This window comes from Neofelis nebulosa, chromosome 8 (genome assembly GCF_028018385.1).
Source record: "Neofelis nebulosa isolate mNeoNeb1 chromosome 8, mNeoNeb1.pri, whole genome shotgun sequence".
Lineage (NCBI taxonomy): Eukaryota > Metazoa > Chordata > Mammalia > Carnivora > Felidae > Neofelis > Neofelis nebulosa.
In genome coordinates, this window is record NC_080789.1 from 119,232,466 (window position 1) to 119,253,323 (window position 20,858).

The 20,858-nt window shown below is 40.2% G+C and overlaps 1 pseudogene; it reads right to left on the minus strand.

Annotated features, from left to right (window-relative positions):
• Window positions 1-7,729: 7,729 nt before the first annotated feature.
• LOC131483914 (uncharacterized) lies at window positions 7,730-9,269 on the minus strand (annotated as a pseudogene).
• Window positions 9,270-20,858: the final 11,589 nt, after the last annotated feature.

Consider the following 20,858-nt stretch of genomic DNA (forward strand, 5'->3'; position numbering starts at 1 on the left):
AATCATACTTCTCAGAGGGTTGGACAGACATAAGCCAGGGATTCAGAGACAGAGAGCTCTGAGACCAATGCTTGTCTCTGCCTAACAATGACATGTTCACCGCAGAACAAGGATACACTGGGGAGAGCAGTGGCATGGAAGGAAGTCTATTTCAGAGGGAAATCATTGCAAGGTCACTGTCCAAGCATAGCAATAGGTCATGACTATTAATTGATGAACCTGGAGAAAAAAATAAATCAGTCATAAGAGATCATGTGTGATAACCACAAAGGACTGATGAGTACCATTTTCCACCTGGATATTAATGCATTCTTAGTGTTTTTGTTGTTGTGGTGGTGGTGGTTTCTATTTCTGGGGATTTTCATACAATAGAGGTATTGTATATGTATGTATACAATATGTATTGTATGTATTGCAGTGCAGGTATGACACTGCAGCAGGTGTCAGCCCTAATAGTCCTTCGCTTTGGTTGTCTTCATGAGGAGTCACTGCACCTAGTACGACGCCTTTCTTAGAGGGCCCACAACAGAGATGGGGTTCGGAGGAACACACAGAGCAGCCTTTCAGTGAGGGCCAAGCTTCCGTGCTACTTTATAACCCACGCAGAATGCATAGAAGGTGAGGATTGGAGCCTGGTGTCTACTCTGTCATACTGAACAAGAACACCGTTAGGTTCATGTGGCTCTCATGAAGTCAAATAACTTTAGAGCTTAACTCATTATTTAATATTAGAAGCACTATTCATATATAACCTTTATAACCCTAGTTTTGAAAAGATCTTATGTTAGATTAAGTGGATGTACCATAACTGAATTAATCATTTCCCTATTGTTAGATATATAGGTTTTTTCCCTCATACTATTATATAGTTTCCTCAAACTATTATATAGTTTCGCCCCCAATTTTTTACTATTAAAGATCAGAAATACTTTGTGCATGTGATTTTTTTCCCATATTTTGTAATGTTTTATTAGGCTACTATTTCATAAGTTGAGGATAAGCCTATATAAAAGGTATACATCTTTTTTATTGCTTTTGATTCATATTGCTTAATTACTTTCAAAAGGGACTAGAACAATTGCTAATGCTGCAGTTGAAGATATGCTTACTATGAGTGATATCATTTAAAATAGCCTTTCTTTAACAGGAAACAAAAAGTACCTGCGCAATTTCAAAAGAATCCCACATTGCCCACTGTATACTGGTATCTATTTTCTGCTTTGCAATATCTAGAAAACCAATACTGATCCCAAGTGGACTGGGAACATTTCCTAAAGACACATTCCCTGGACCACAGTTGTTAATTTCTGACTTGTGAATGCAAGCTGCTCAAAATATTGGGATTCGATCATGTACTTTCTAATTAAACTCAGATCCTGATTTGGATCATCTTGTGTTTGGAGAGGTTAAGAGCATCATCAGCGGAGATAGTGTGGAGGCAATGGAAACACTGTGCAATTAATGTTCTTATCTTTTTTTATTTTAGGTAATGGCACTTCTGTTTTTCAGAATAACATCTTCAGGGAAAGCATATTGAATTCAATCTGTTGTGTGAATATTTTCAGTTAGAGAAGGTACAGTATGTATGTATAAGTGAATGTACAGGCTTCTTATGATTTATTTTTGTTCTATAGCAGCCTTGGAAATAGAACTGAGCTTTTTATATAGCATCTTCCAGAATCAGGGTAGCCCTAAGCTCTTTATGGAGCAGTCATTTGGGCTATGTCTAAATATGGCTCATCCTTATGGTCAAAGATAAAAAGTTCAGATAATAAACCACTTCATTTTTCTACATGACATCATGTAAATGGTTTTATTTGGGGCTTCCACAATTGCACGGCTATTTTTGCCTTTGCGGATGCATCTTTTGCAAGTCTCAATGCCCTGTAAAAGTAGTAGGCTATCAAGGATGTCCCAGATGAATCTATGGGTAAGGAGTGGGAATACCCTTCTTGGAAAACAATCATGGAAACAGTCATGGGATCTGCACAGAACTGGTAACTTCAAGATGTTGCCCAAGTATGTAAGGACAGACCTACCTCAAAAGGGGCAGCTGTAACTTGACCATAGTGGGGGAATTATAGTGGGAAATAATTGAAGTAGTAATTATTGCTGATAATTTTTTGCCCTGCCTGCTGAAAGTACGCATCTGAGCTCTTCAGTTGTATGGTGGGTAAATGTATATATGCAACACTTTCTTCCTTATGCTCAGGAATAAATTTAGTAACCATGTTTACCAAGAGTACCCTTTTATAGCCTGAACCACACATTTTGGTCTGTGTTGCCATATTAATAGCAATGCTTTGCATTTGTTCATTCAGACTTTTGAAAACCTACTTTTGTATTATCTATACAATAACATTTCAGTCATTAGCTGCTACCTCCTAACGATCTCTCAATTTCCGCTTCTCCCCACTACACTTCTATTTGAAACTTTTGTTATTCTTGCTTATACAACTATAGTTGCCACCAGGCTGGTCTTCCTACTTATTACGCTCTTGATTCTGTTGTGACCTATTCTTCATAGAAGAGCTTGAGTAAGCTTTAAACGTCATAACTCATGACATGTCTCTGCCCTGCTTAACATCCTTTATTGTTTTCCACGGTGCTTATAAAAAAACCTAAATGCACAAAGGCCCTACATGATCTGGCCTCTCCCAACACTTCCAACTCATACAGCTCCCTCCTATCTCATGACCACAGCAGCCTTTGTAAGTTCCTCAAGCACAACCCAAACTGCCCTCCTGAGGACCCTTGCACATGATGTACCTGTCTGAAAACCTCTTCGTGTGGGATCTTATCCTTTGGGATCTAGCTAAATCCCAAAGGGTAGTTCATGGAGTAGTTCATCTCCAAGAATCCTACCCTCTAAAAATGAGGATTTATGGAGAATGTGAAGCCCAGATTAGGTTCTATAGCTATGGAAGCACGGAACCTGGAATGAGCCTAGTTTTACCTCTCTTTGTCCACCACTCCTGCCATAATTTAAGCCAATCTGTGTTTTATAGACATTCCTCTGTCACTAACTAGGGAGACCCTAAATTATAGGGACATTTCTTCTATTTTTGTTTGCTTGCATTATTTTAGCTACAATGGTTAGGAAAAGAGGGAGGATGTTGCTGATGTTGAGTAGTTTCCTAATGGCTGAGATTGATTCTGGCGGGATGGGTTTTGACTACTTGACAACTGACGAAGATGCATACTTATCAGCTTCCAAGGAACCATGCACCCTTGGGTTCTTTGGAGAGAGGTGAGGGCTCACCTTGCTATGTATTTGTCTGTATTTGTATTTAAAAATGATCATAAAACAACTCATCATGAGTTCTTTGATTTAAAATGGAACCATATTTTAGGTCCATTTTCTGCCCTTAAGTAATATTTCCTCTGCACTAGGATATTACAGAGTAAACAGGTCATTTTTCCTCTGGGATATATATTTTTTCATCCAAACATTGTGTTGCAAATATAATTTTTACATCCTTTTGTGACTCATTCTCACTCTCTTAACCTAGAGGCTCCCCATTGTCGGCTGGTCTCCTCTGAGTTATTCATCCAGGTCTTGAGCAGATTGTGTACATATGGCATGTGTCACCTTGGACAAAACTGAAAAAGGGTAATAAAAAAAGAAGCAAACACTACTTTCTCTAACCGTTAATAAGTGGTATGCATTTGCATCTCAGATGTTTTCATGGACCTTCATTTTAGAATACCTGAATCACAGAATGGAAAGAATTCTTAAAGATATTTAGGCCCCTAGCCTCACAGATGCATTGCATCTTGGCTGTATTGCCACCATGCTTCTTCCAGTCTTACCACCTCAGTAGTGGGAACTTACTCTTTCCTGGGGGGACACCATCTTTGCACAGAATTGTTAGAAAGTTAAGGTAACCCTCAACTTTTGGCTATTACCTTGGTCAACAAGTAACATATTCTTTCATCCAGGTCCTTGAGTAAACACTAAAGAGCCAAGAACAGAGGACAGTGGTTGACTTCTAGAGAACTCTAGAACCATCAATCAACATGGGCAACATTGGAAGAATCTCAATGCTAGTGAGGTGGAAAGATTCCCCAGGCAAAGATCAAGAGACACAGGTTCTAGGGCCAGGCTCTGTCACTAACCAGTTGAATGTTGCTAGGCCAGCACCTTACTTTGTCTTATCCCATTTCTTCTCTAAAATGAGTGGGTCAGAGTAAATGATTTATATGGTTCCCTCTGGTTATGAATTTATGATTCCTCCACTACATTAGTCTATAGTTCTTGGAATCTGCTCTTTCCCCTGTTGAAAACCAGGACTTTAAGCAATTATAGTCATTAAGCCTTTCTGTTCTGTGGGTTCTAGATTCTGCTCCTTCACTAACTTGTTAGTAAACCAGGAAAGTTGTTAAAATTCTATAGGTGTCAGGTACTTCAAAAATGAAGGTGTTTAAACCAGAGCACCTCGGTAGCTCAGTCAGTTGAGCACCTGACTTTGGCTTAGGTCATAGCCTCATGGTTTGTGAGTTTGAGCCCCACATCGGGTTCGCTGCCGTTAGCACAGTGCCGTTAGCACAGAGCTTGCTTCTCATCCTTTGTTTCCCTCTCTCTCTGCCCCTCCCCCCTCTCAAAAATAAATAAACATTAAAAAAAAACCCAGATGACATCTGCATTTCAGAGCATGAGCCCATAATGCCTAGACAATATTGAACATTATTTTGGTGTCCACATCCTGCACATTCTTTTTTTTTTTTAATGTTTATTTATTTTTGAGAGACAGAGAAAGAGTGCAAGGCAGGGAAGGCAGAGAGAGAGGGAGATACAGAATCTGAAGCAGGCTCAGGCTCTGAGCTGTCCTCACAGAGCCTGAAGCGGGGCTCAAGCCCACCAACCCTGAGATCATGACCCATGCTGAAGTCAGACGCTTAACTGACTGAGCCACCCAGGAGCCCCACACCCAGCACATTCTTGAAGTAACCAAATATTGTGTGTTTGGCCCTGGAAAAGAGAAACAGACTCCCAGGTTGGGCAGCTGGGCTAAGCTTAAGCATTATCAGTCAAACAATTTACTGAATACTATTTAGAGTGACCAGTTGCTTTCTTCCTTGCCTTAGATTGAAATAATCTTGAATTTCTAATTCACACTAAATTTTTAATTTAATTTTCCTTTTTCCAATTGAACATGAAGGTCTGCTGCTTGGCCCATTTGCACTGACTGAGGGCAACATGTTTATCTCAGAGAATGTTACAAAAGCTCTAAGGTAACAGTGAGAGGCATCTCTAAAGCTGCTTCTGTTTTTTTCTTTCATAGGTAATGAACGCTTTGGGTTATAGAGCTATTTTATTCTGGCCTGATGGTGTTGCATGACTCAGTGTAGATGATTCCCACAGGAAAGTCTGATTTTTATCCTTTGACTAAAAACTAAAAATAGAGCCTTCAACCCATCCTGGACTCTCAGCTGTCATATGCCGTAGAACCTGGGCACTTGGCATGGTTTATTGCAGCTTAAAAAAAATGACTGTATTCTTTAGGTTAAAATAAAGAACAAACAAATATAAGTGTGTGACTCTGGGATGTTGTTTCATTTCCTATTGTCTTTATTCTCAGTGAGTTATGCAGCTGAAGGCGATTTTCCTTTCAAATTTATTTAAATGCAATTTTTTTTTTCAAAGGTGACTGTAAGCAGGTATGGCCAGGAAAAGATATTCTGATTAATCACAGAGTCTTGTTAAATGTGCCTTCTCAAGAATAATAGATGCTGATGGAATTTCACCGTTTACATAGTCTCATTGTGGGTGGGCAAATCATCTGTTAGCCCTTCAGGCATAGGCAGAACAAGGTTGAGTATTTCGCCTCAAGTCACAGATCCAGTGAATAGATGACCTAGGACTGGGACCTAGGATTTATATCATTAGCCACTTCAATCTTTCCACTCTTAGCACCCCACAAGTGCCACTCCGCCACAACAAAGTGTCAGCTAAAGCCAGTGCGATCTTCTTCGCGAACCCTGCCCAGGGCATTCGTGCACACACAGATCGTCTCCGTCTCTGAGTACCTCTTGGAGTTCATGTTTGTGCCACACAGCTGAAACCCCTTCTTAGTTCTCTGTAGCCTTCTCATAGGTTTATGTCCTGGCTAGACTATTTCTTCTGTTAAAAACCTCCCTCAACACTGAGTGCCAAGCTGAGTCCACAGTAGGTTGACTAGTTCAGTTCCAGAAACATGAGCTTACAGGCCAGAGAAGAAAACTATGCCACCCCTGGAGGTAACACATGGGAACTCTCCCGTACTCAGCCTACTTCAAGGCTTGTTCTCATCACGTGGCTGGATTTCTGCGTGCAACCCAATTAGTCATAGACTCGCCACATTTCGTCAGTAGAAAGATAAAAAAAGAGTGATTAAACCTAAATTAAGTCCTCTGAGACCCTGGTTGATAAAATCCTATTCTTAAAAGTTTCCCTGGAAAAAACTTTCTAGTGTCTCACGATGAATCTAGTACATGATTCTATGGTTAGGAAATTAATTTGACTTGCAGAAGCAACCAGTTTGACTCTTTTGACTGAATTAATTGGTGAATTCAGTCATAAGATTCATAGAAGCAATTAAATTTTAAGATATTCAAATTGGGTTTATATGCTTCTGTAGCAAATGTTTTTTGCAAATCTCCCTTGTTCAGTTCCAGCTGATGCTGTGGGAAGTTACTAGTAATGGGCGTGAAGCCCTAACACAGAGCTGCTGCAGATGTCTATCTCATTAGGTTTTAGACCAACCTGCTGAGAGTAAAGGGGAACTGGCCTATTACATCTTTTTCAAAAACTGGCTTAGGGAGGGCAGACTTAGCAAACTTGCAATTACACAGTTAGGAGCAGATTAATGGCAAAAGCCATTATGTCCATTAGTTAGTCCCAATATTTTCTTGTCGGAGATCAAGAACATGACATTGAAAATCACGTTGGTGGACCGAGGACATTCTCTAAACCTGTATTTCCATTTTGTGTACTTTGAAACTATGCCAGTTATTAATGTTTCAGTTCCAAATCCACTCTTCTTTGCTCTGCCTTGTGCTACTGGAGACGGACCCTAGAACACTTCTCCTTCATCAGCAGGTGCGGTGTTAGGGCTTGACGTTAGAGAGCACGGGAGAGACACTGAAAGAGGAAGGCGCTTTTCTTCCTCTTTCTGGTGCTGTTCTCTTCTTGCTTCTAGGGCATGACAGTGGCGGGTATGTGAGACCCACTGGTGCACACCCTCTGGTGATTTCCATCACCACCCAGCAAGACATTCCGTCAGCCTATCCCCCATCCTAAGGGCCATTTCGTCCCACCAGTCGTGGCTTGTGACATCTCAGCAAACTTCACCAGGCAGTGGGCTACACATGCACAGAAACATCCTCTCCAAAGACATGAGTCTCAGCTGCGGAGTGGAGCCTTTTCCAAGTTTGTTACCACTTGGGCACTTCTCTCAGCCCTAGGGGTAGTGGCTGCACTCGGCGCCTGCTATTTCTGTATTATTCGTAGTTCTTTGGGCCTTCTTTGAAGTTGACCCCTTGTTACTAGTTGATAATTTTCCCAGTCAAAATCACTAGTGTGGCTTCTGTTTTTTGACTGGACCCGGACAGATATAGAACCCTTTCAAGAATAGTTCATCCTCGGTCTCTGATCCATTTGGCTTCAACTGTTAATTCTCTCCTCTGTTTTGGCCCTGGTTATGGGTTGGTATGGACTTTGCTCCCTGAGACTGACACAGAAAACTCTTCATGAAGGTCATGTAGCAGGAGTGGGAACCACGGGCATCTGGACTAGTTCCTTATGTAACTTTCTTGTGCCTTCAGGACCTGCTCGAGCCTGATCTCATATAAACCACTTCCATTTGATGATGGAGTCTGCTAATCACACTCAGTCTGGCTTGGCAGGTCAGATAACACTCAGTTCATGATGGGCTACTCAGGTCACATGGCAACTTGGCAGCTCATGGTTAAGCATTCAGTCTTTGCTAAGACCCAACAACAAGCCAAAAGCTGATTCTCAAGTGGAAAGTAATTATCTGCAGGGATGGTTGCTCTAAGATCCTTGGGGTCTGGAGTATGATTGGCCCATAGAGGCTGCCAAAGGCTCCGAGCAGTATCTTTATCTGCCACTGACAACTTAAGCACCGGTGGGTCTGCTGGACCCATTCCCGCAAGTGGCGGAGCAGCCTGCAAACAGCGTAGGCTTGTTGCAGAACCTTCTCTTGTTCTGGGCTCCGCTCAGAACTGGAAGCTTTTCTAGTTATTTGGTGAATGGGCCAGAGCAGCACACCCAGATGAGGAATATGTTGCCTTGAAACTCCAGAGACCCACTAGGCATTCTGCTTCTCTTCCGGTTATAGCAGGGATTCGATGTAACAATTTATCCTTCACCTTAAAAGTGATATCTCGGGAAGCCCCTCATTCCTGGACCCCCAGAAATTTCACCGAGCTGGAAATCTTCTGAATTTTTGTCAGATTGATCTCTCACCCTGTGACATGCAAATGTCTTACCAATAAGTCTAGAATTCTTGCTCAGTAGTTCCAATTAGCATTATATCATCATTGTAATGGACCATTGTGAAATCTTGTGGAAAAGAGAGGCAATCGAGGTCCTTGTGGACTAAATTATGACATACGGCTGGAGGATTGATAAACCCCTGAAGTAAGACAGTGAAGGTGTGTTTCTGGTTTTGCCTGCAAAAAGCAAACTGCTTCCAATGGTCTTTACTAATTGGTAGGGAGAAAAGCTTTTTCCAGATCAATGGCTACACACCAGGTACCAGGGGATGTGTTAATTTGCTCAAATGAGGAAACCACATTTGGAATAGCAGCTGCCATTGAAGTCACCACCTGGTAAATTTTATGATAATCCACTGATATTCTCTAAGAACTATCTGTTTTCTTCACAGACTAAATAAGTGAGTTGACTGGGATGTGGTGGAAATCATTGATTCTGCTTTCTTCACGTTTTTGATGCTGCTGCTAATCCCTGCAATACTTCCAGAAATGCAGTATTGATTTTGGGTTACTATATTCCAAAGTAGACACAATCCTAGTGGCTTCCACTTGGCCTTGGCCTTTGCCACCATGGTCTATGGGTCATAGAAACAATACGGAGATTCTGTCAATTGCTGAATATTTCTAATAATATTTCTAATAATGCATTTTGGAATAGCAGAAATATCTACAGGATAAGCTCCGAGACTAACCCTGAGATATACCTGAACTAAGACTTCATTGATCACTTGATTCCCATAGGCCACTACTCTTTTAAACCACGATGACATTTTGTATTTCCTGGAATTTGTGTCTAGTGTCCAGTCATCTCTGAAAGTCTGATTATTTCCTTTTCCCCAATGCATAGTCACCCCTGTGAAAGGCTCTTTCCCCTCTTTGCAGAAGGCCAGGAGAAAGATTAATAGTATCAATTTTTGGCTGTATAGGGGGCCCTTCTCCAAGGACCTGGTGTCCTCTTCATACCAGGGCTTCCGGGTATGTGAGCTGGCTCAAGTCTGGGAACTGACTCAGGGGCCATGACTCTCTGTTTTGATGATTCATGTTAGACTTCTATCACTTGACCTAAAACTTCCCCACATATGCAAACCAAGGAAGAATTTAGTAGACTGCCCACCTATTTCTCTTAGGGAAACTATGATCAAGTAGCCTGTGAGTCAGGATGTTATGATTGCTGCTTTGTCGCTGATGTTCACTATGATAACCACTGGCAAGTTGTTTTGGTGATTAATTTCCACCAGTGGCTCTTGCCACCTGGAATCCAATTATCTCTCTGACATTTAAGGATCCTAGGTCAGTGATAGCAGTTCACCTTATAGTTTTGAACTACAGAAAAAAGTGACCACAGAGTTCTTCTAGGATGCTGAGGCTCCCCTCACAAATGGATTTTTCATAGTCATAATGAAAGTTATGTCCTCTGGCCCCTTGGCCAGGTGGGGGGGGGGGTTAGCTGATAAATCAACTTCAACATTCCAATCTCCCTAAGCCTTTAGATATATTTTTCTCTAGTACATCAAGGAAGTTCCAGTATTCAACTTCATTTAGTGTAGGCCACCTTTGGGTCCATGTTTCAGTCAATCAAAAAGACAGAGTCCTTTCTAAGTCCTCAAGTTACAATAGTGAATCCAGAATCGCCGTTTAGAAGGCCTAATAGGGGCGCCTGGGTGGCTTGGTCGGTTGGGCGGCCGACTTCGGCTCAGGTCATGATCTCACGGTCTGTGAGTTCGAGCCCCGCGTCGGGCTCTGTGCTGACAGCTCAGAGCTTGGAGCCTGTTTCAGATTCCGTGTCTCCCTCTCTCTGACCCTCCCCCGTTCATGCTCTGTCTCTCTCTGTCTCAAAGATAAATAAATGTTAAAAAAAAAATTAAAAAAAAAAGAAGGCCTAATAAACTCACCCTGACACAACTTTATATTCCTGTCACCGTTATCTCACACTTTAATATTAATTACTACACATATTCCCCATATTCTTGTCTGTATAAACTAGAAAAATTGTGTCGTCTTTTGGAATGTAACACATGTCATAAGTCACCCCTTTTGGGAGCCCTGCTGGAACTTGAGTCTAGCTATGGGTCTAGAAGCAAAGAGGAGTGGTATAGGCATGTTTTGAAGTGAACCAGTTATGTCTTTCAAGGAAATTCCTTCAGAGGAGGCCAGTACAATTTCATCAGGCAAAACTGGATTAATCTCAGTTGGGGGTGAAAGGGCCGTTTCTACAAATCAAGAAGACTCAGTGTCCCCAGCTTTATCAGTATCTACTCATATGCCCCATTTCAGTTTTCAAGACTCCATTCCTTCCTAATCAATGCCTTTACTTTAATACCTTGTAAAGTTGGGAATTCAATTTGCATTGTAATTCAGTGAGTTGTAATGCAACTCACTCACTGCATGAGATTCTGGGTTAGGTTTTCATAAATCCAAATCCTATGGCTACAAGAGGTAAATATTTCTTTCAAGGAAGACGTAGAAGCTTTCAGGTCATTATGTGGTGCCAGAGGTGGGAATGTGAATCTCTGAACGCATCTTTTTCTTTCCCCATGCTGTCCACAGCAGTTAGGAACAAATAGCCAATCTTATTATACTTGTCAATTTGGCAAAATGTTCTAACATATCAAATATATGCCCATCCAGAAACTACTTTTGTAAGTATTTGATTAAAGGTGAGATTTAACACATATTTTATGGAAAAATTAGAAAAGTCTTGAATGTGTCAGAAAGAAAGAATCATCCCACCAAAGAAATAGTCCGGGGATTCTGTGTTAGGGAGACAAGAGGAAGCTAGAGGACCCAGAGAACATGGCACAGGAGGAGCCTGAAATTAAGTGCAGTGGACTGATTTTCCAGAGCATTTTCAAGCTCTCCTGCTCAAGAAGCCTTTCCACTTTGGTATTACTCAAACACCATTGCTAATTCCCAGCTTTGAAACTGAACTCCAAACTTCTTTAGTTCTAACTTTCATTTCTGTAGTATACTACTACAACATTTAATATTTAGGTAACTCTTTCCAAATTAATGTATTTTTCTCTTTTGTATTTCTGTGAAAATTAGCATCTCCCTTACAAATCTGAGAGAGTTATCTGCCTAAAATGGGGATCTGAATGGGGATTATTCAGAAGGAATCTAAAAAGAAATAGTTAATATTAAACTTCTGCTATTCTAAACAGGATTTTGCAACAAAACACTATGCTTGCATGCCTGGTTTGATGTAGGGAAAGAGGATTTTCTAAACTACTTTAGGCCTGGATGATCTGGATCATAGAGTTAACTCCTTAAAGGTAGAGAACATAGTCCTTCCACTAATGAGGGAGTGGGGAAAAATATGATGAAGGAAAAACTAGAAGCCTACCCCTTCTAGTCTGGTGGGATTGTAGGGCAGAGAAAGGAGAAAGAGGGAGAGAAGGTCATATACCAGGTTCTCATCCCCCCACCAAATATAACTTCTGGTTGAAGCATCTGGGGTGGAGGAGTGGCTTCATGAAACACAGAGAAGCATGGGACAGTCCAAGTTCATGGCATACTTGTCCCAGGGGCCAAGGGGAGGCTGCAAACCCTCAGGAGAAACTCTATATGGGTCGTTCTGGCACGGGGTGGGGGGGGGGGTGATGGCATGAAGGCGGTGACAGATGACAGAAGGTTGAGTACAGCAGCTATTCTGAAACTCATGGCCCATACTCGGTGTGCAAGAAAGTTGGATGACTGTGTGCCCCAGGTATGAGATGTGGAGGTGCTAAGAGTACCTACCAGTGGGCTGAAGTGTCTTGGGGTAAAAATTTGCCGACGAATGAAGAAACAAGGATTTCTAAACCTGGGCCAAGTCTCTAGGCATGCAGGCTCCAGGATGACAGTGGTAAAGATTGCAAAAGACTGGATGGAGGTGATTGCTCCATCACCTGTCCAGTGAACAAACCAATCAGAACCAATGACCACATCTCCCTCTCACCATGAGAACCCAGTAAGACCCTTCCCACACCGAGATGCACTGGAGAGAAGGGGAGGGGCAAAGTATGACATTATTTACACAGAAGTTCATCATACCAAAGATGGACGTTATGCTAGGTGAAATAAACCAGTCTCAGGAGGACAAATACTGCATGATTTCACCTCTATGAGGCATCTAAAACAGTGAAACCCATAGATACAAAGAATAAAATGGTGGTTGCCAGGGACTTGGGGAGGAAGAATGAGAAGTTACTAATCAATGGGTCTGAAATATCAGTCATGCATGATGAATAAATGCCAGAGATCTGCTGTACAACATGGTGCATACAGATAACAATACTGTGTTATACACACTTAAAAATCTGTTAAGAGGGTAGATCTTGTGTTAAATGTTCTTACCACAACAACAAAAAAAGAAAAGAATGCTTACAAACAAAAAGGAAAGTGCTGAGATTAGAAGGAATTGAAATAATAATCATTTGCAAATCACAGTTGTCCCTGTCTCCCAGACCGGCTGGTGGAGGCCTGGAAGAAGAGCAGAGCATTTCTGGGGAAGAGTAACTACTTTTTCTCTATGTATCTAAGTATAGGCTTATTCTGCTTCAGTTTGTATAGTAGTTCATTCTTGATTACATGGAGGTCTGAAAGCCCCTGAAGCAAACCAAACATTCTAAATGAAAATAATAAAAATTCAAGTTGATATTAGGGATAATAACTGGATTTTTCATCTAAAAAAGGTAATTTTCTAGAAAACTGCTTTAATTATTTCTTCACAATGACTTGTTATGGATTTGATTCACAAAAAATTAAAACATTTAAAACACATTGCTTTATGAACGATATGTCTCTGTTAGATTTCTCTCATATCTCCTGGCTCCTAAAGGGAGGAGAGTAAGTTTCCTTCCAGTGAGCACGACACATTTTACAGTGGTCACAATGTAAATGTGGTGATTGGAGGCCCTTTTTATTCACTGGGGATGATACAACACATATATGTTTTATAGAAAAGTATGAAGAAGGGCAAAGCAATTATGTTGCGTATTTAATTATACATATGGGCAATAACATCGTGATTTTCAGTTTGTTCAGGTTTCTGTTTTGTTTGTTTTTTGTCTCTACATTTCAGGACCCCAGACTGCCCTATTTGTTGAGGGCACTCATGCTACAGTCAGTCTGTCTGCACTTGGCTGACTTCATCACTGTTCATCTATTATTCATGCCATTCACGGTTCCATCTCGCCCTATTGTTTTCATTTCCTCCTTACTGCCTCCTATTTCTCCTTTCCCCCTCTTTTCGGATACTTGCCAGTTTGATGCTCCTGGCACTAGGCTTTAACAACCTCATCTATTTACATCAGGCTCTTCTTTCCCACTGGACCTTCTGTCTTCTGTACTTGGAGCGTTTCTCGGTTATTTTGGCCACCAGTCATGGTCAACCACTAACTCACATCCAAGTTTGGGGCTGTTCCTGAACCCTGAGGCTGTTAGACTTCCCACACAGGGAAAACATAGGTATTAGAATTCAAATAAAACAAAAACAGATACAAAAAGTCAAGATGATGGAACCAAAATATCTGTCAGATGAAGCTTATAAGGAGAATTTCAAAAATCAAGAGAGAATGGCTGCTAAATGGTCAATAGATCCTGAATAATTTACTTATATTTAATTTATGTTTGAGATGCAAATGAAGCAAATGGATTACTAGAATTGTGTTATTATAATTTTTAATTTTTAATTTTTTTGAGAGAGAGAGCATGCGTGCATGTGGAAGCAGGGGAGAGAGGCAGATGGAGAAGAGAGACTCTCAGGCTGGCCCCATGCTCAGTGTGGATCATGGACTCAACCGTGGGATCATGACCTGAGCTGAAATCAAGAGCCGGACACTTAACTGACTGAGACACCCAGATTCCCCAGAATTGTGTTATTTTAAATGAAGGTGGAAACAAGTATATAAGTACTTTCTTGCTAAACTAAAAAGATGGGAATAAATATGATTGGGTCACAGCATGGGATGTACCTTTTGGAGGACCCACAGATGAGTAGAACACCTGTGGGAATTCCTAGAACAATGAGCTCTTTGAGCTGGGGAAAGAGGTGCTATGTAAATGCCAGGTTATTTTTATATCCTTGTTACTTAAGATGCTCCAAAAAGGTCAAACATTAGCCAAAGAGAACAGAATCTTAGAATACACATGTTTTCCAGCTTTTAATGGACTAGACCCATTCATCTGGAAGAAGTTTACCAGAGGGGTCTCACAGACAAGGTAGAAAAACAAGGCTACATATTTTTACCAAAATGCTAATAAATTAACTAGGTTTTAATCCTTATAAATTGGTCTCAGAAGGATTTGAATCCTAATGCATAAACAACTTTCTATTTGTTTGGTAGATGTGGGGGATTTAACAGATTCAGAAAGAGTATCAAATATCTTAAAGATAGGGAACATGTTCTTCAAAGTTCAGTTCTCAGTTCATATAAGGAGTTCAAGAAAAACTCATTGAATTGATTTGGTTGGAAAGGAATGTTAGCCCATTGTGGAGAACTGGGCCAAACCAACAACTCAGTGAAGTAGACTGTCATTTCACTATCTTCTTGCTTAAATTTCATATTGGAAAGAATCTCCCTCAAACTGGAATTGTCTAATTCAAATATTACTTTTAAATGATCATTTCTAGGAAAGAGGAGCATTATATCCTCAGGATGATCTTATGCTCAGTTTCTTTTGGATTTTATCTTAGACTGTTAATTGTACACCTTATAAAAGGAATATTCTTGATAAACTTTCTGGGTATTCACAAATTGTTCTGTTAAAACTTAGACTACCACCTAGAACCACCCACTGTAATGCCACCATCTACCACGAGGCAGCAGAAATGTTGCTTTATCATCTCTCTCTGGCTGCCCAGGGTCAAGTGTATATCGTGAATATCAAACAGGTAAATTATATTAATGTTATATCATAGGAAAGCCTAAAAAATGCAGTTACCATCTTGGACCAAGGGGATAAAACATATGGAAAGAGAAACCGAGGCTACCAAATGATTTACATGCTGTTATGTCTCAAAGCATCACCTTCTGCAATGTCAGGTTTGGGGTTTTTTTAAATTTTTTAAAAATTTTAATTTATTATAGACAGAGAGAGAGAGTACACAAGTGGGGGAGAGGGAGTCAGAGGGAGAGAGACACACACACAGAGAGAGAGAGAGAGAAAAGAGAGAGGGAGAGAGAGAGAGAGAGAGAGATAGAGAGAGAGAGAATCCTAAGCAGGCTCCACACTCACTGTGGAGCCTGATGCAGGGCTCAGTCCCACCATCCTGGGATCACAACCGGAGCCAAAATCAAGAGTCAAACCCTCAACCAACTGAGCATCCCCGACACCCCTGCGATGTCAATTTTAAGAAGGGGTGACTGCTCAGGTAAATTGGTTGAAGGTAGTCAGAAAATTCAACTTTGTCCCTCAATGTGCACTCCTCAGGTGGATATTATAATATATCATACACTTCATCGTCATGACAGGCAGATTACTTCACTTTATAATTTCTCTTTTCTTGAAGTGCCACTATAAAATTAAAACTTGCTGTGCACCCAAAGCCCACCATGAGGAGTTTTACACCAAAAGAGCTTCGGACCTGTAGTATCACTGATTCCACAGTATTTGATAAAGCTGGTACATTCCAAGAGTAGACTTAAGATCTGTATTTGAAATGGAACTTTCACTCATTTGGCACCGCAAGTAGCAGGTGGAATGAATTATTATATAGATCCTTCAAAGAATGGATTCCTCATTAACAGGATGGTTTCCTATTCTATAAAAGGCCATTTCTCTCCTCAATAATTACTCTATTTGTGGCATTGCCTTCTCCTCATTCACCTCCATTGTTGAAAGGTCCAAAGTAAGGGCTATCATGATGGAATTTAGGCTACAGTTTGGTCAATCAATTGAACAGACTTTCAATATCAGTCAGCTTTCACTGGGTTAAGCTGTGCTAACAAAGAACCCTAAATTCTCAGCAGCTCACAAAAACAAAGTTTCATATTTTGCTCATATTATGTGTTGGTTGCAGAACTGCTATGATTTTGCTGAGCTCTGTGTGGCTCTGATCCACATGTCTTTTTTATTCTGAGATCTAGGCCAGAGGAGAAGTGCCAATGTAGGACATGCTGTTCTTGAAGCAGAGAGAAAACAACCAAGAACCACATGAACATTCTTAAAGCTCTGCTTGAATGTGTCTAAGCCTGAAGTCAGTGGGGGAAGGGAGTCCCCTCCTCCCCAGGAAGGCCCTGCAAGTCATGTGCCTGTGGGTAAGGATGTATATATAATAGTCTCACAGGGAAAGCTGTATATAAGTGGGAACAATCTCACATTCTAAAACAGTCCATATTCTTGTTCTCTTCCTTCATCAAGCAAAATACTCATTCATCCCTTTTTCAAGCAAAACACAGTCCATTTCTATTTAGTCACTCCAGCAGATAAAGCTTTCCTTGATCTAGGGTTCTGTGAACTACAAAGACGAGTTACTGCCCCTTCCCATCTTGTATACAACAAGAAACAATAGTTTCCCATTGATTTATTAAAGAAAGTAGTGCAGAAATCTATGACGTTTACATGCACTATCAAATTTAAAGCAAAAAATCTCTTTAGTCATATAGAAGGCATTGAAAGCCAACATAGCTTACATTACCTTTGCTAACATTCAAGCCACTGTCTGAGATAAACTAAATACTGGCCTCCTAGACCATAGCACAGAGGTTTAAGCTGGGTCCATTCATATTTTTGTCAACATCAGAGTTTTGCCTAGTGTTAGCTTTGCCCTTCTTTTGTTCTTGCTATTAGGTATACTTCTACTGTCTGTTCATCTCTTAAAAAAATGTCCAAGCCACCTGGGCATAAATCCTGCCCCTTTAAATCGTACCCTGGAAGGCTTCTTCAGGACCAACCTCAGATACCTCAGAATCTCTGTAACGTTCGTAATGATGCTATGGTTGTTGTTTTGTGTGTTCTGGTCCCAGGCCAAATGGTCCAGAAGCCTGAATTTCATTAATTTCAACTCAAAACCAGGAAGGGATTTCAAGAAAAAATAAAAATTTTATTCTCAATTTAACTTTCTAGTATCAGCTGCCTGCTACAAATATTTTCTTGTCCTTTATAGAGACACAAACTTCTTGCTTACACAACACAGGCTGTCAATGAGCTATCTTTACTCCATTCCCGGTATTTCACCTACCCCTTGGGATCAAAGATAATAAAAATTTCTTAAGTTAAACACAGTTTTATGAAACAACAGGGGATAATTACCAGAGAAATAAAACACAAAGGGACCATGATGCATTTGTGCAATATTTGGACTTGGGAGATTTGCTCTTTCAATATATAGAGAAGTAATGGGATGTAATGCATATATGTAAAATGGGCCAGATTTCAGGAAAATGGAATCAATTTTAAATTGATGTTATCCTTTTTATTTTAAATACAATGAGAAAGTTGTAAACATCAATGTGGAGAAATCTATAGTACATAATTTGTGTTACTCATGCTCTTTCTTCTCTGACTAGTAGTAATTGTCTACTCCCCAAGCTGACATTGAGTTGAGCATCAAGGGAAAATATGGTGTGTTGTACTCTGGAGATCATTTTGAAAGAGGAGGCATTTATTACACAAAATTGACTCTCTGGATTAATCGTCCACAAATCTTACTACATAGTTGCATTTTACACTGATTATGTTTGATTCCATTAGTCTTTAGGCTTATAAAGTTTATTTAAGACTTGGTCTCCCAAAAATATTTCGACCAGGCTTCTAATGATATATGATCATTAATAGCTACTTCTTAAAGAATCAGAGCTATTTATTCCCAGCAAGGACTAATAGTGAGAAATTGAGCCAGTCTCATGATTCAGAAAGCAAATTTCTTTCCAGCATCTGATTCAAGGAATGACCCTAGCTTCATTTTGCTTTTTTTTAATTATTATTTTTTTAATGCTTTTATTTTTGAGAGAGAGAGAGAGAGAGAGAGAGAGAGAACAAACAGGGGAGGATCAGAGAGAAGAAGAAGACACAGAATCCGAAGCAGTCTCCAGGCTCTGAGCTGTCAACACAGAGCCTGCTGCGGGGCTCAAACTCGTGAACTGTGAGGTCATAACTTGAGCTGAAGTCGGACGCTTAACTGACTGAGCCACCCAGGTGTCCCTCATTTTGCTTTCTGAAGTACATTCCATGACTCCCCCACCCCCTGAACCTGAGAACTCTATAATTTTATATTAGTATAAAATATATCAAAAATTAAGGGGATGGGGATTAGTCACACTGCTGTTCCCTTTCATTTGTTTGTCTTCTTTCTCTAGATAATTTTAAATTTGCCAAATGTTTGACTAGATGTTAAGAAGTTTGTTTAACTATATACATTCTAGCAAACAGCTTAACACATTCAAACCCAAAGTGAAATTATACACACACACACACACACACACACACACACCTTAGTCATAGAACTGGAGGGGTCCTGAGATACCATCTCCCAAAACCTCTCATTGTCTAGGTTAAGAAATGTAAATACAGAAAGCTGAAAAGACTTTCCCAAACCAGACATACCTGTGGCAGAACCAGGTTTCAGAAACAGTCTCGAACACCTAGTTTTTTTCTTGATTCATTCTTTTACATATCAGCAATATTTACCACTATTTGCACATGTTATAAAATATCTCCCAACTAGAAGATATTTGCAAATGAAATATAAGATAAAGCATTAGCATCCAAAATATATAAAGAAGTTATCAAATTCAACACCTGAAAACATATAATCCAGCGAAGAAATGGGCAGAAGACATGAATAGACACTTTCCAAAGAGGACATCCAGATGGCCAACAGACACATGAAAAGATGCTCAACATCACTTATCCTCAGGGAAATACAAATCAAAACCACATTGAGATACCACCTCACAATGGTCAGAGTGGCTAAAATGCACAACTCAGGAAACAACAGATGTTGGTGAGGATATGGAGAAACAGGAACCCTCTTGCACTGTTGGTGGGAATGCAAACTGGTGCAGCCGCTCTGGAAAACAGTGTGGAGGTGCCTCAAAATACTAAAAATAGAACTACCCTATGACCCAGCAATTGCACTATTAGGAATTTATCCAAAGGATACAGGAGTGCTGTTCATAGGAGCACATGTACCCCAATTTATAGAAGCACTTTCAACAATAGCCAAGTTATGGAAAGAGCCCAAATGTCTATCAACTGATGAGTGGATAAAAAAGATGCGGTTTATATATACAATGGAATACTACTTGGCAATGAGAAAGAATGAAATCCTGCCATTTGCAACAATGGGGATGGAACTGCAGGTAAGTGAAATAAGTCAATCAGAGAAAGACAGATATCATGTTTTCACTCATATGTGGAACTTGAGAAACTTAATAAAAGACCATGGGGGAAGGGGAGGGGAAAACATAGTTTCAAACAGAAACTATTGACAATAAATTATATTTAAATAAATATCTCCCAACTACTTACACGCTTTTAAATTTACACTTTGAAAATGTTTTTAAACTTAAAGGTATAGAAATGTAATTAAAGCAAGTAGGTCCACAGAGCAGAAGGAAAGGTGTGTTTTGCTTTAGCCTTTTCATGGCCTCTGGGTCTTTAACCACCGAGGAGGGTACACTGCTCTGTGTGGTGACTCTCTCTGAGTAGGTCAGATAATGTCAGAATTGAGCAAATAGATGATTCTTCTACATCTTTGCTGGAGGATGTAAAAAGAGACAGTGTCTATGTGTATTTGAATAACAGCCTTTCCAGCTTTCCAGCAAGTGGTTCCAGCAGAGTCATTCTGCTGACTTTTTTACCCAAGTGGTTATGAAACCAAGTTTGTACATGAGTATTCTTGAACAATTCTTCTTATAGTTTCCTCATTGCTTTCCCAGAAAGCAATTCCCGTATAAGGCACCCTTTAACTCTGGTTTAATACTGATTTATTTGCATGGCCAGAGAACCACAGTAATAAATCCAAGTTTCTCATTTACTGTATGGACAGAGTATTGTAAGAAGTGGAGGGACAAATTCTTAAGCTACATTAGTCACCATTTGTGTTCATAGTTACTCGTCTTTAAGATATAAGAAAAGGAGAAATATCTTTCGTGATATTTTCACTATTTGGCAAATTTAGATAACTTTTGCAATATTCCAAGTTACAAAAAAAGTTGTATGTATGTACATATTTCTTTCACATATAGCACCTTTAGGGTTACTGAATGTGTACAATGACTCCTATGTAACATGAAATATATGGAAATGAAATCCTACAGTCATGGGGCACCTGGGTGGCTCAGTCAGTTAAATGTCCGACTTCAGCTCAGGTCATGATCTCATGGCTGAAACCCTGCATCGGGCTCTCTGCTGTCGGCACAGAGTCTGCTTCA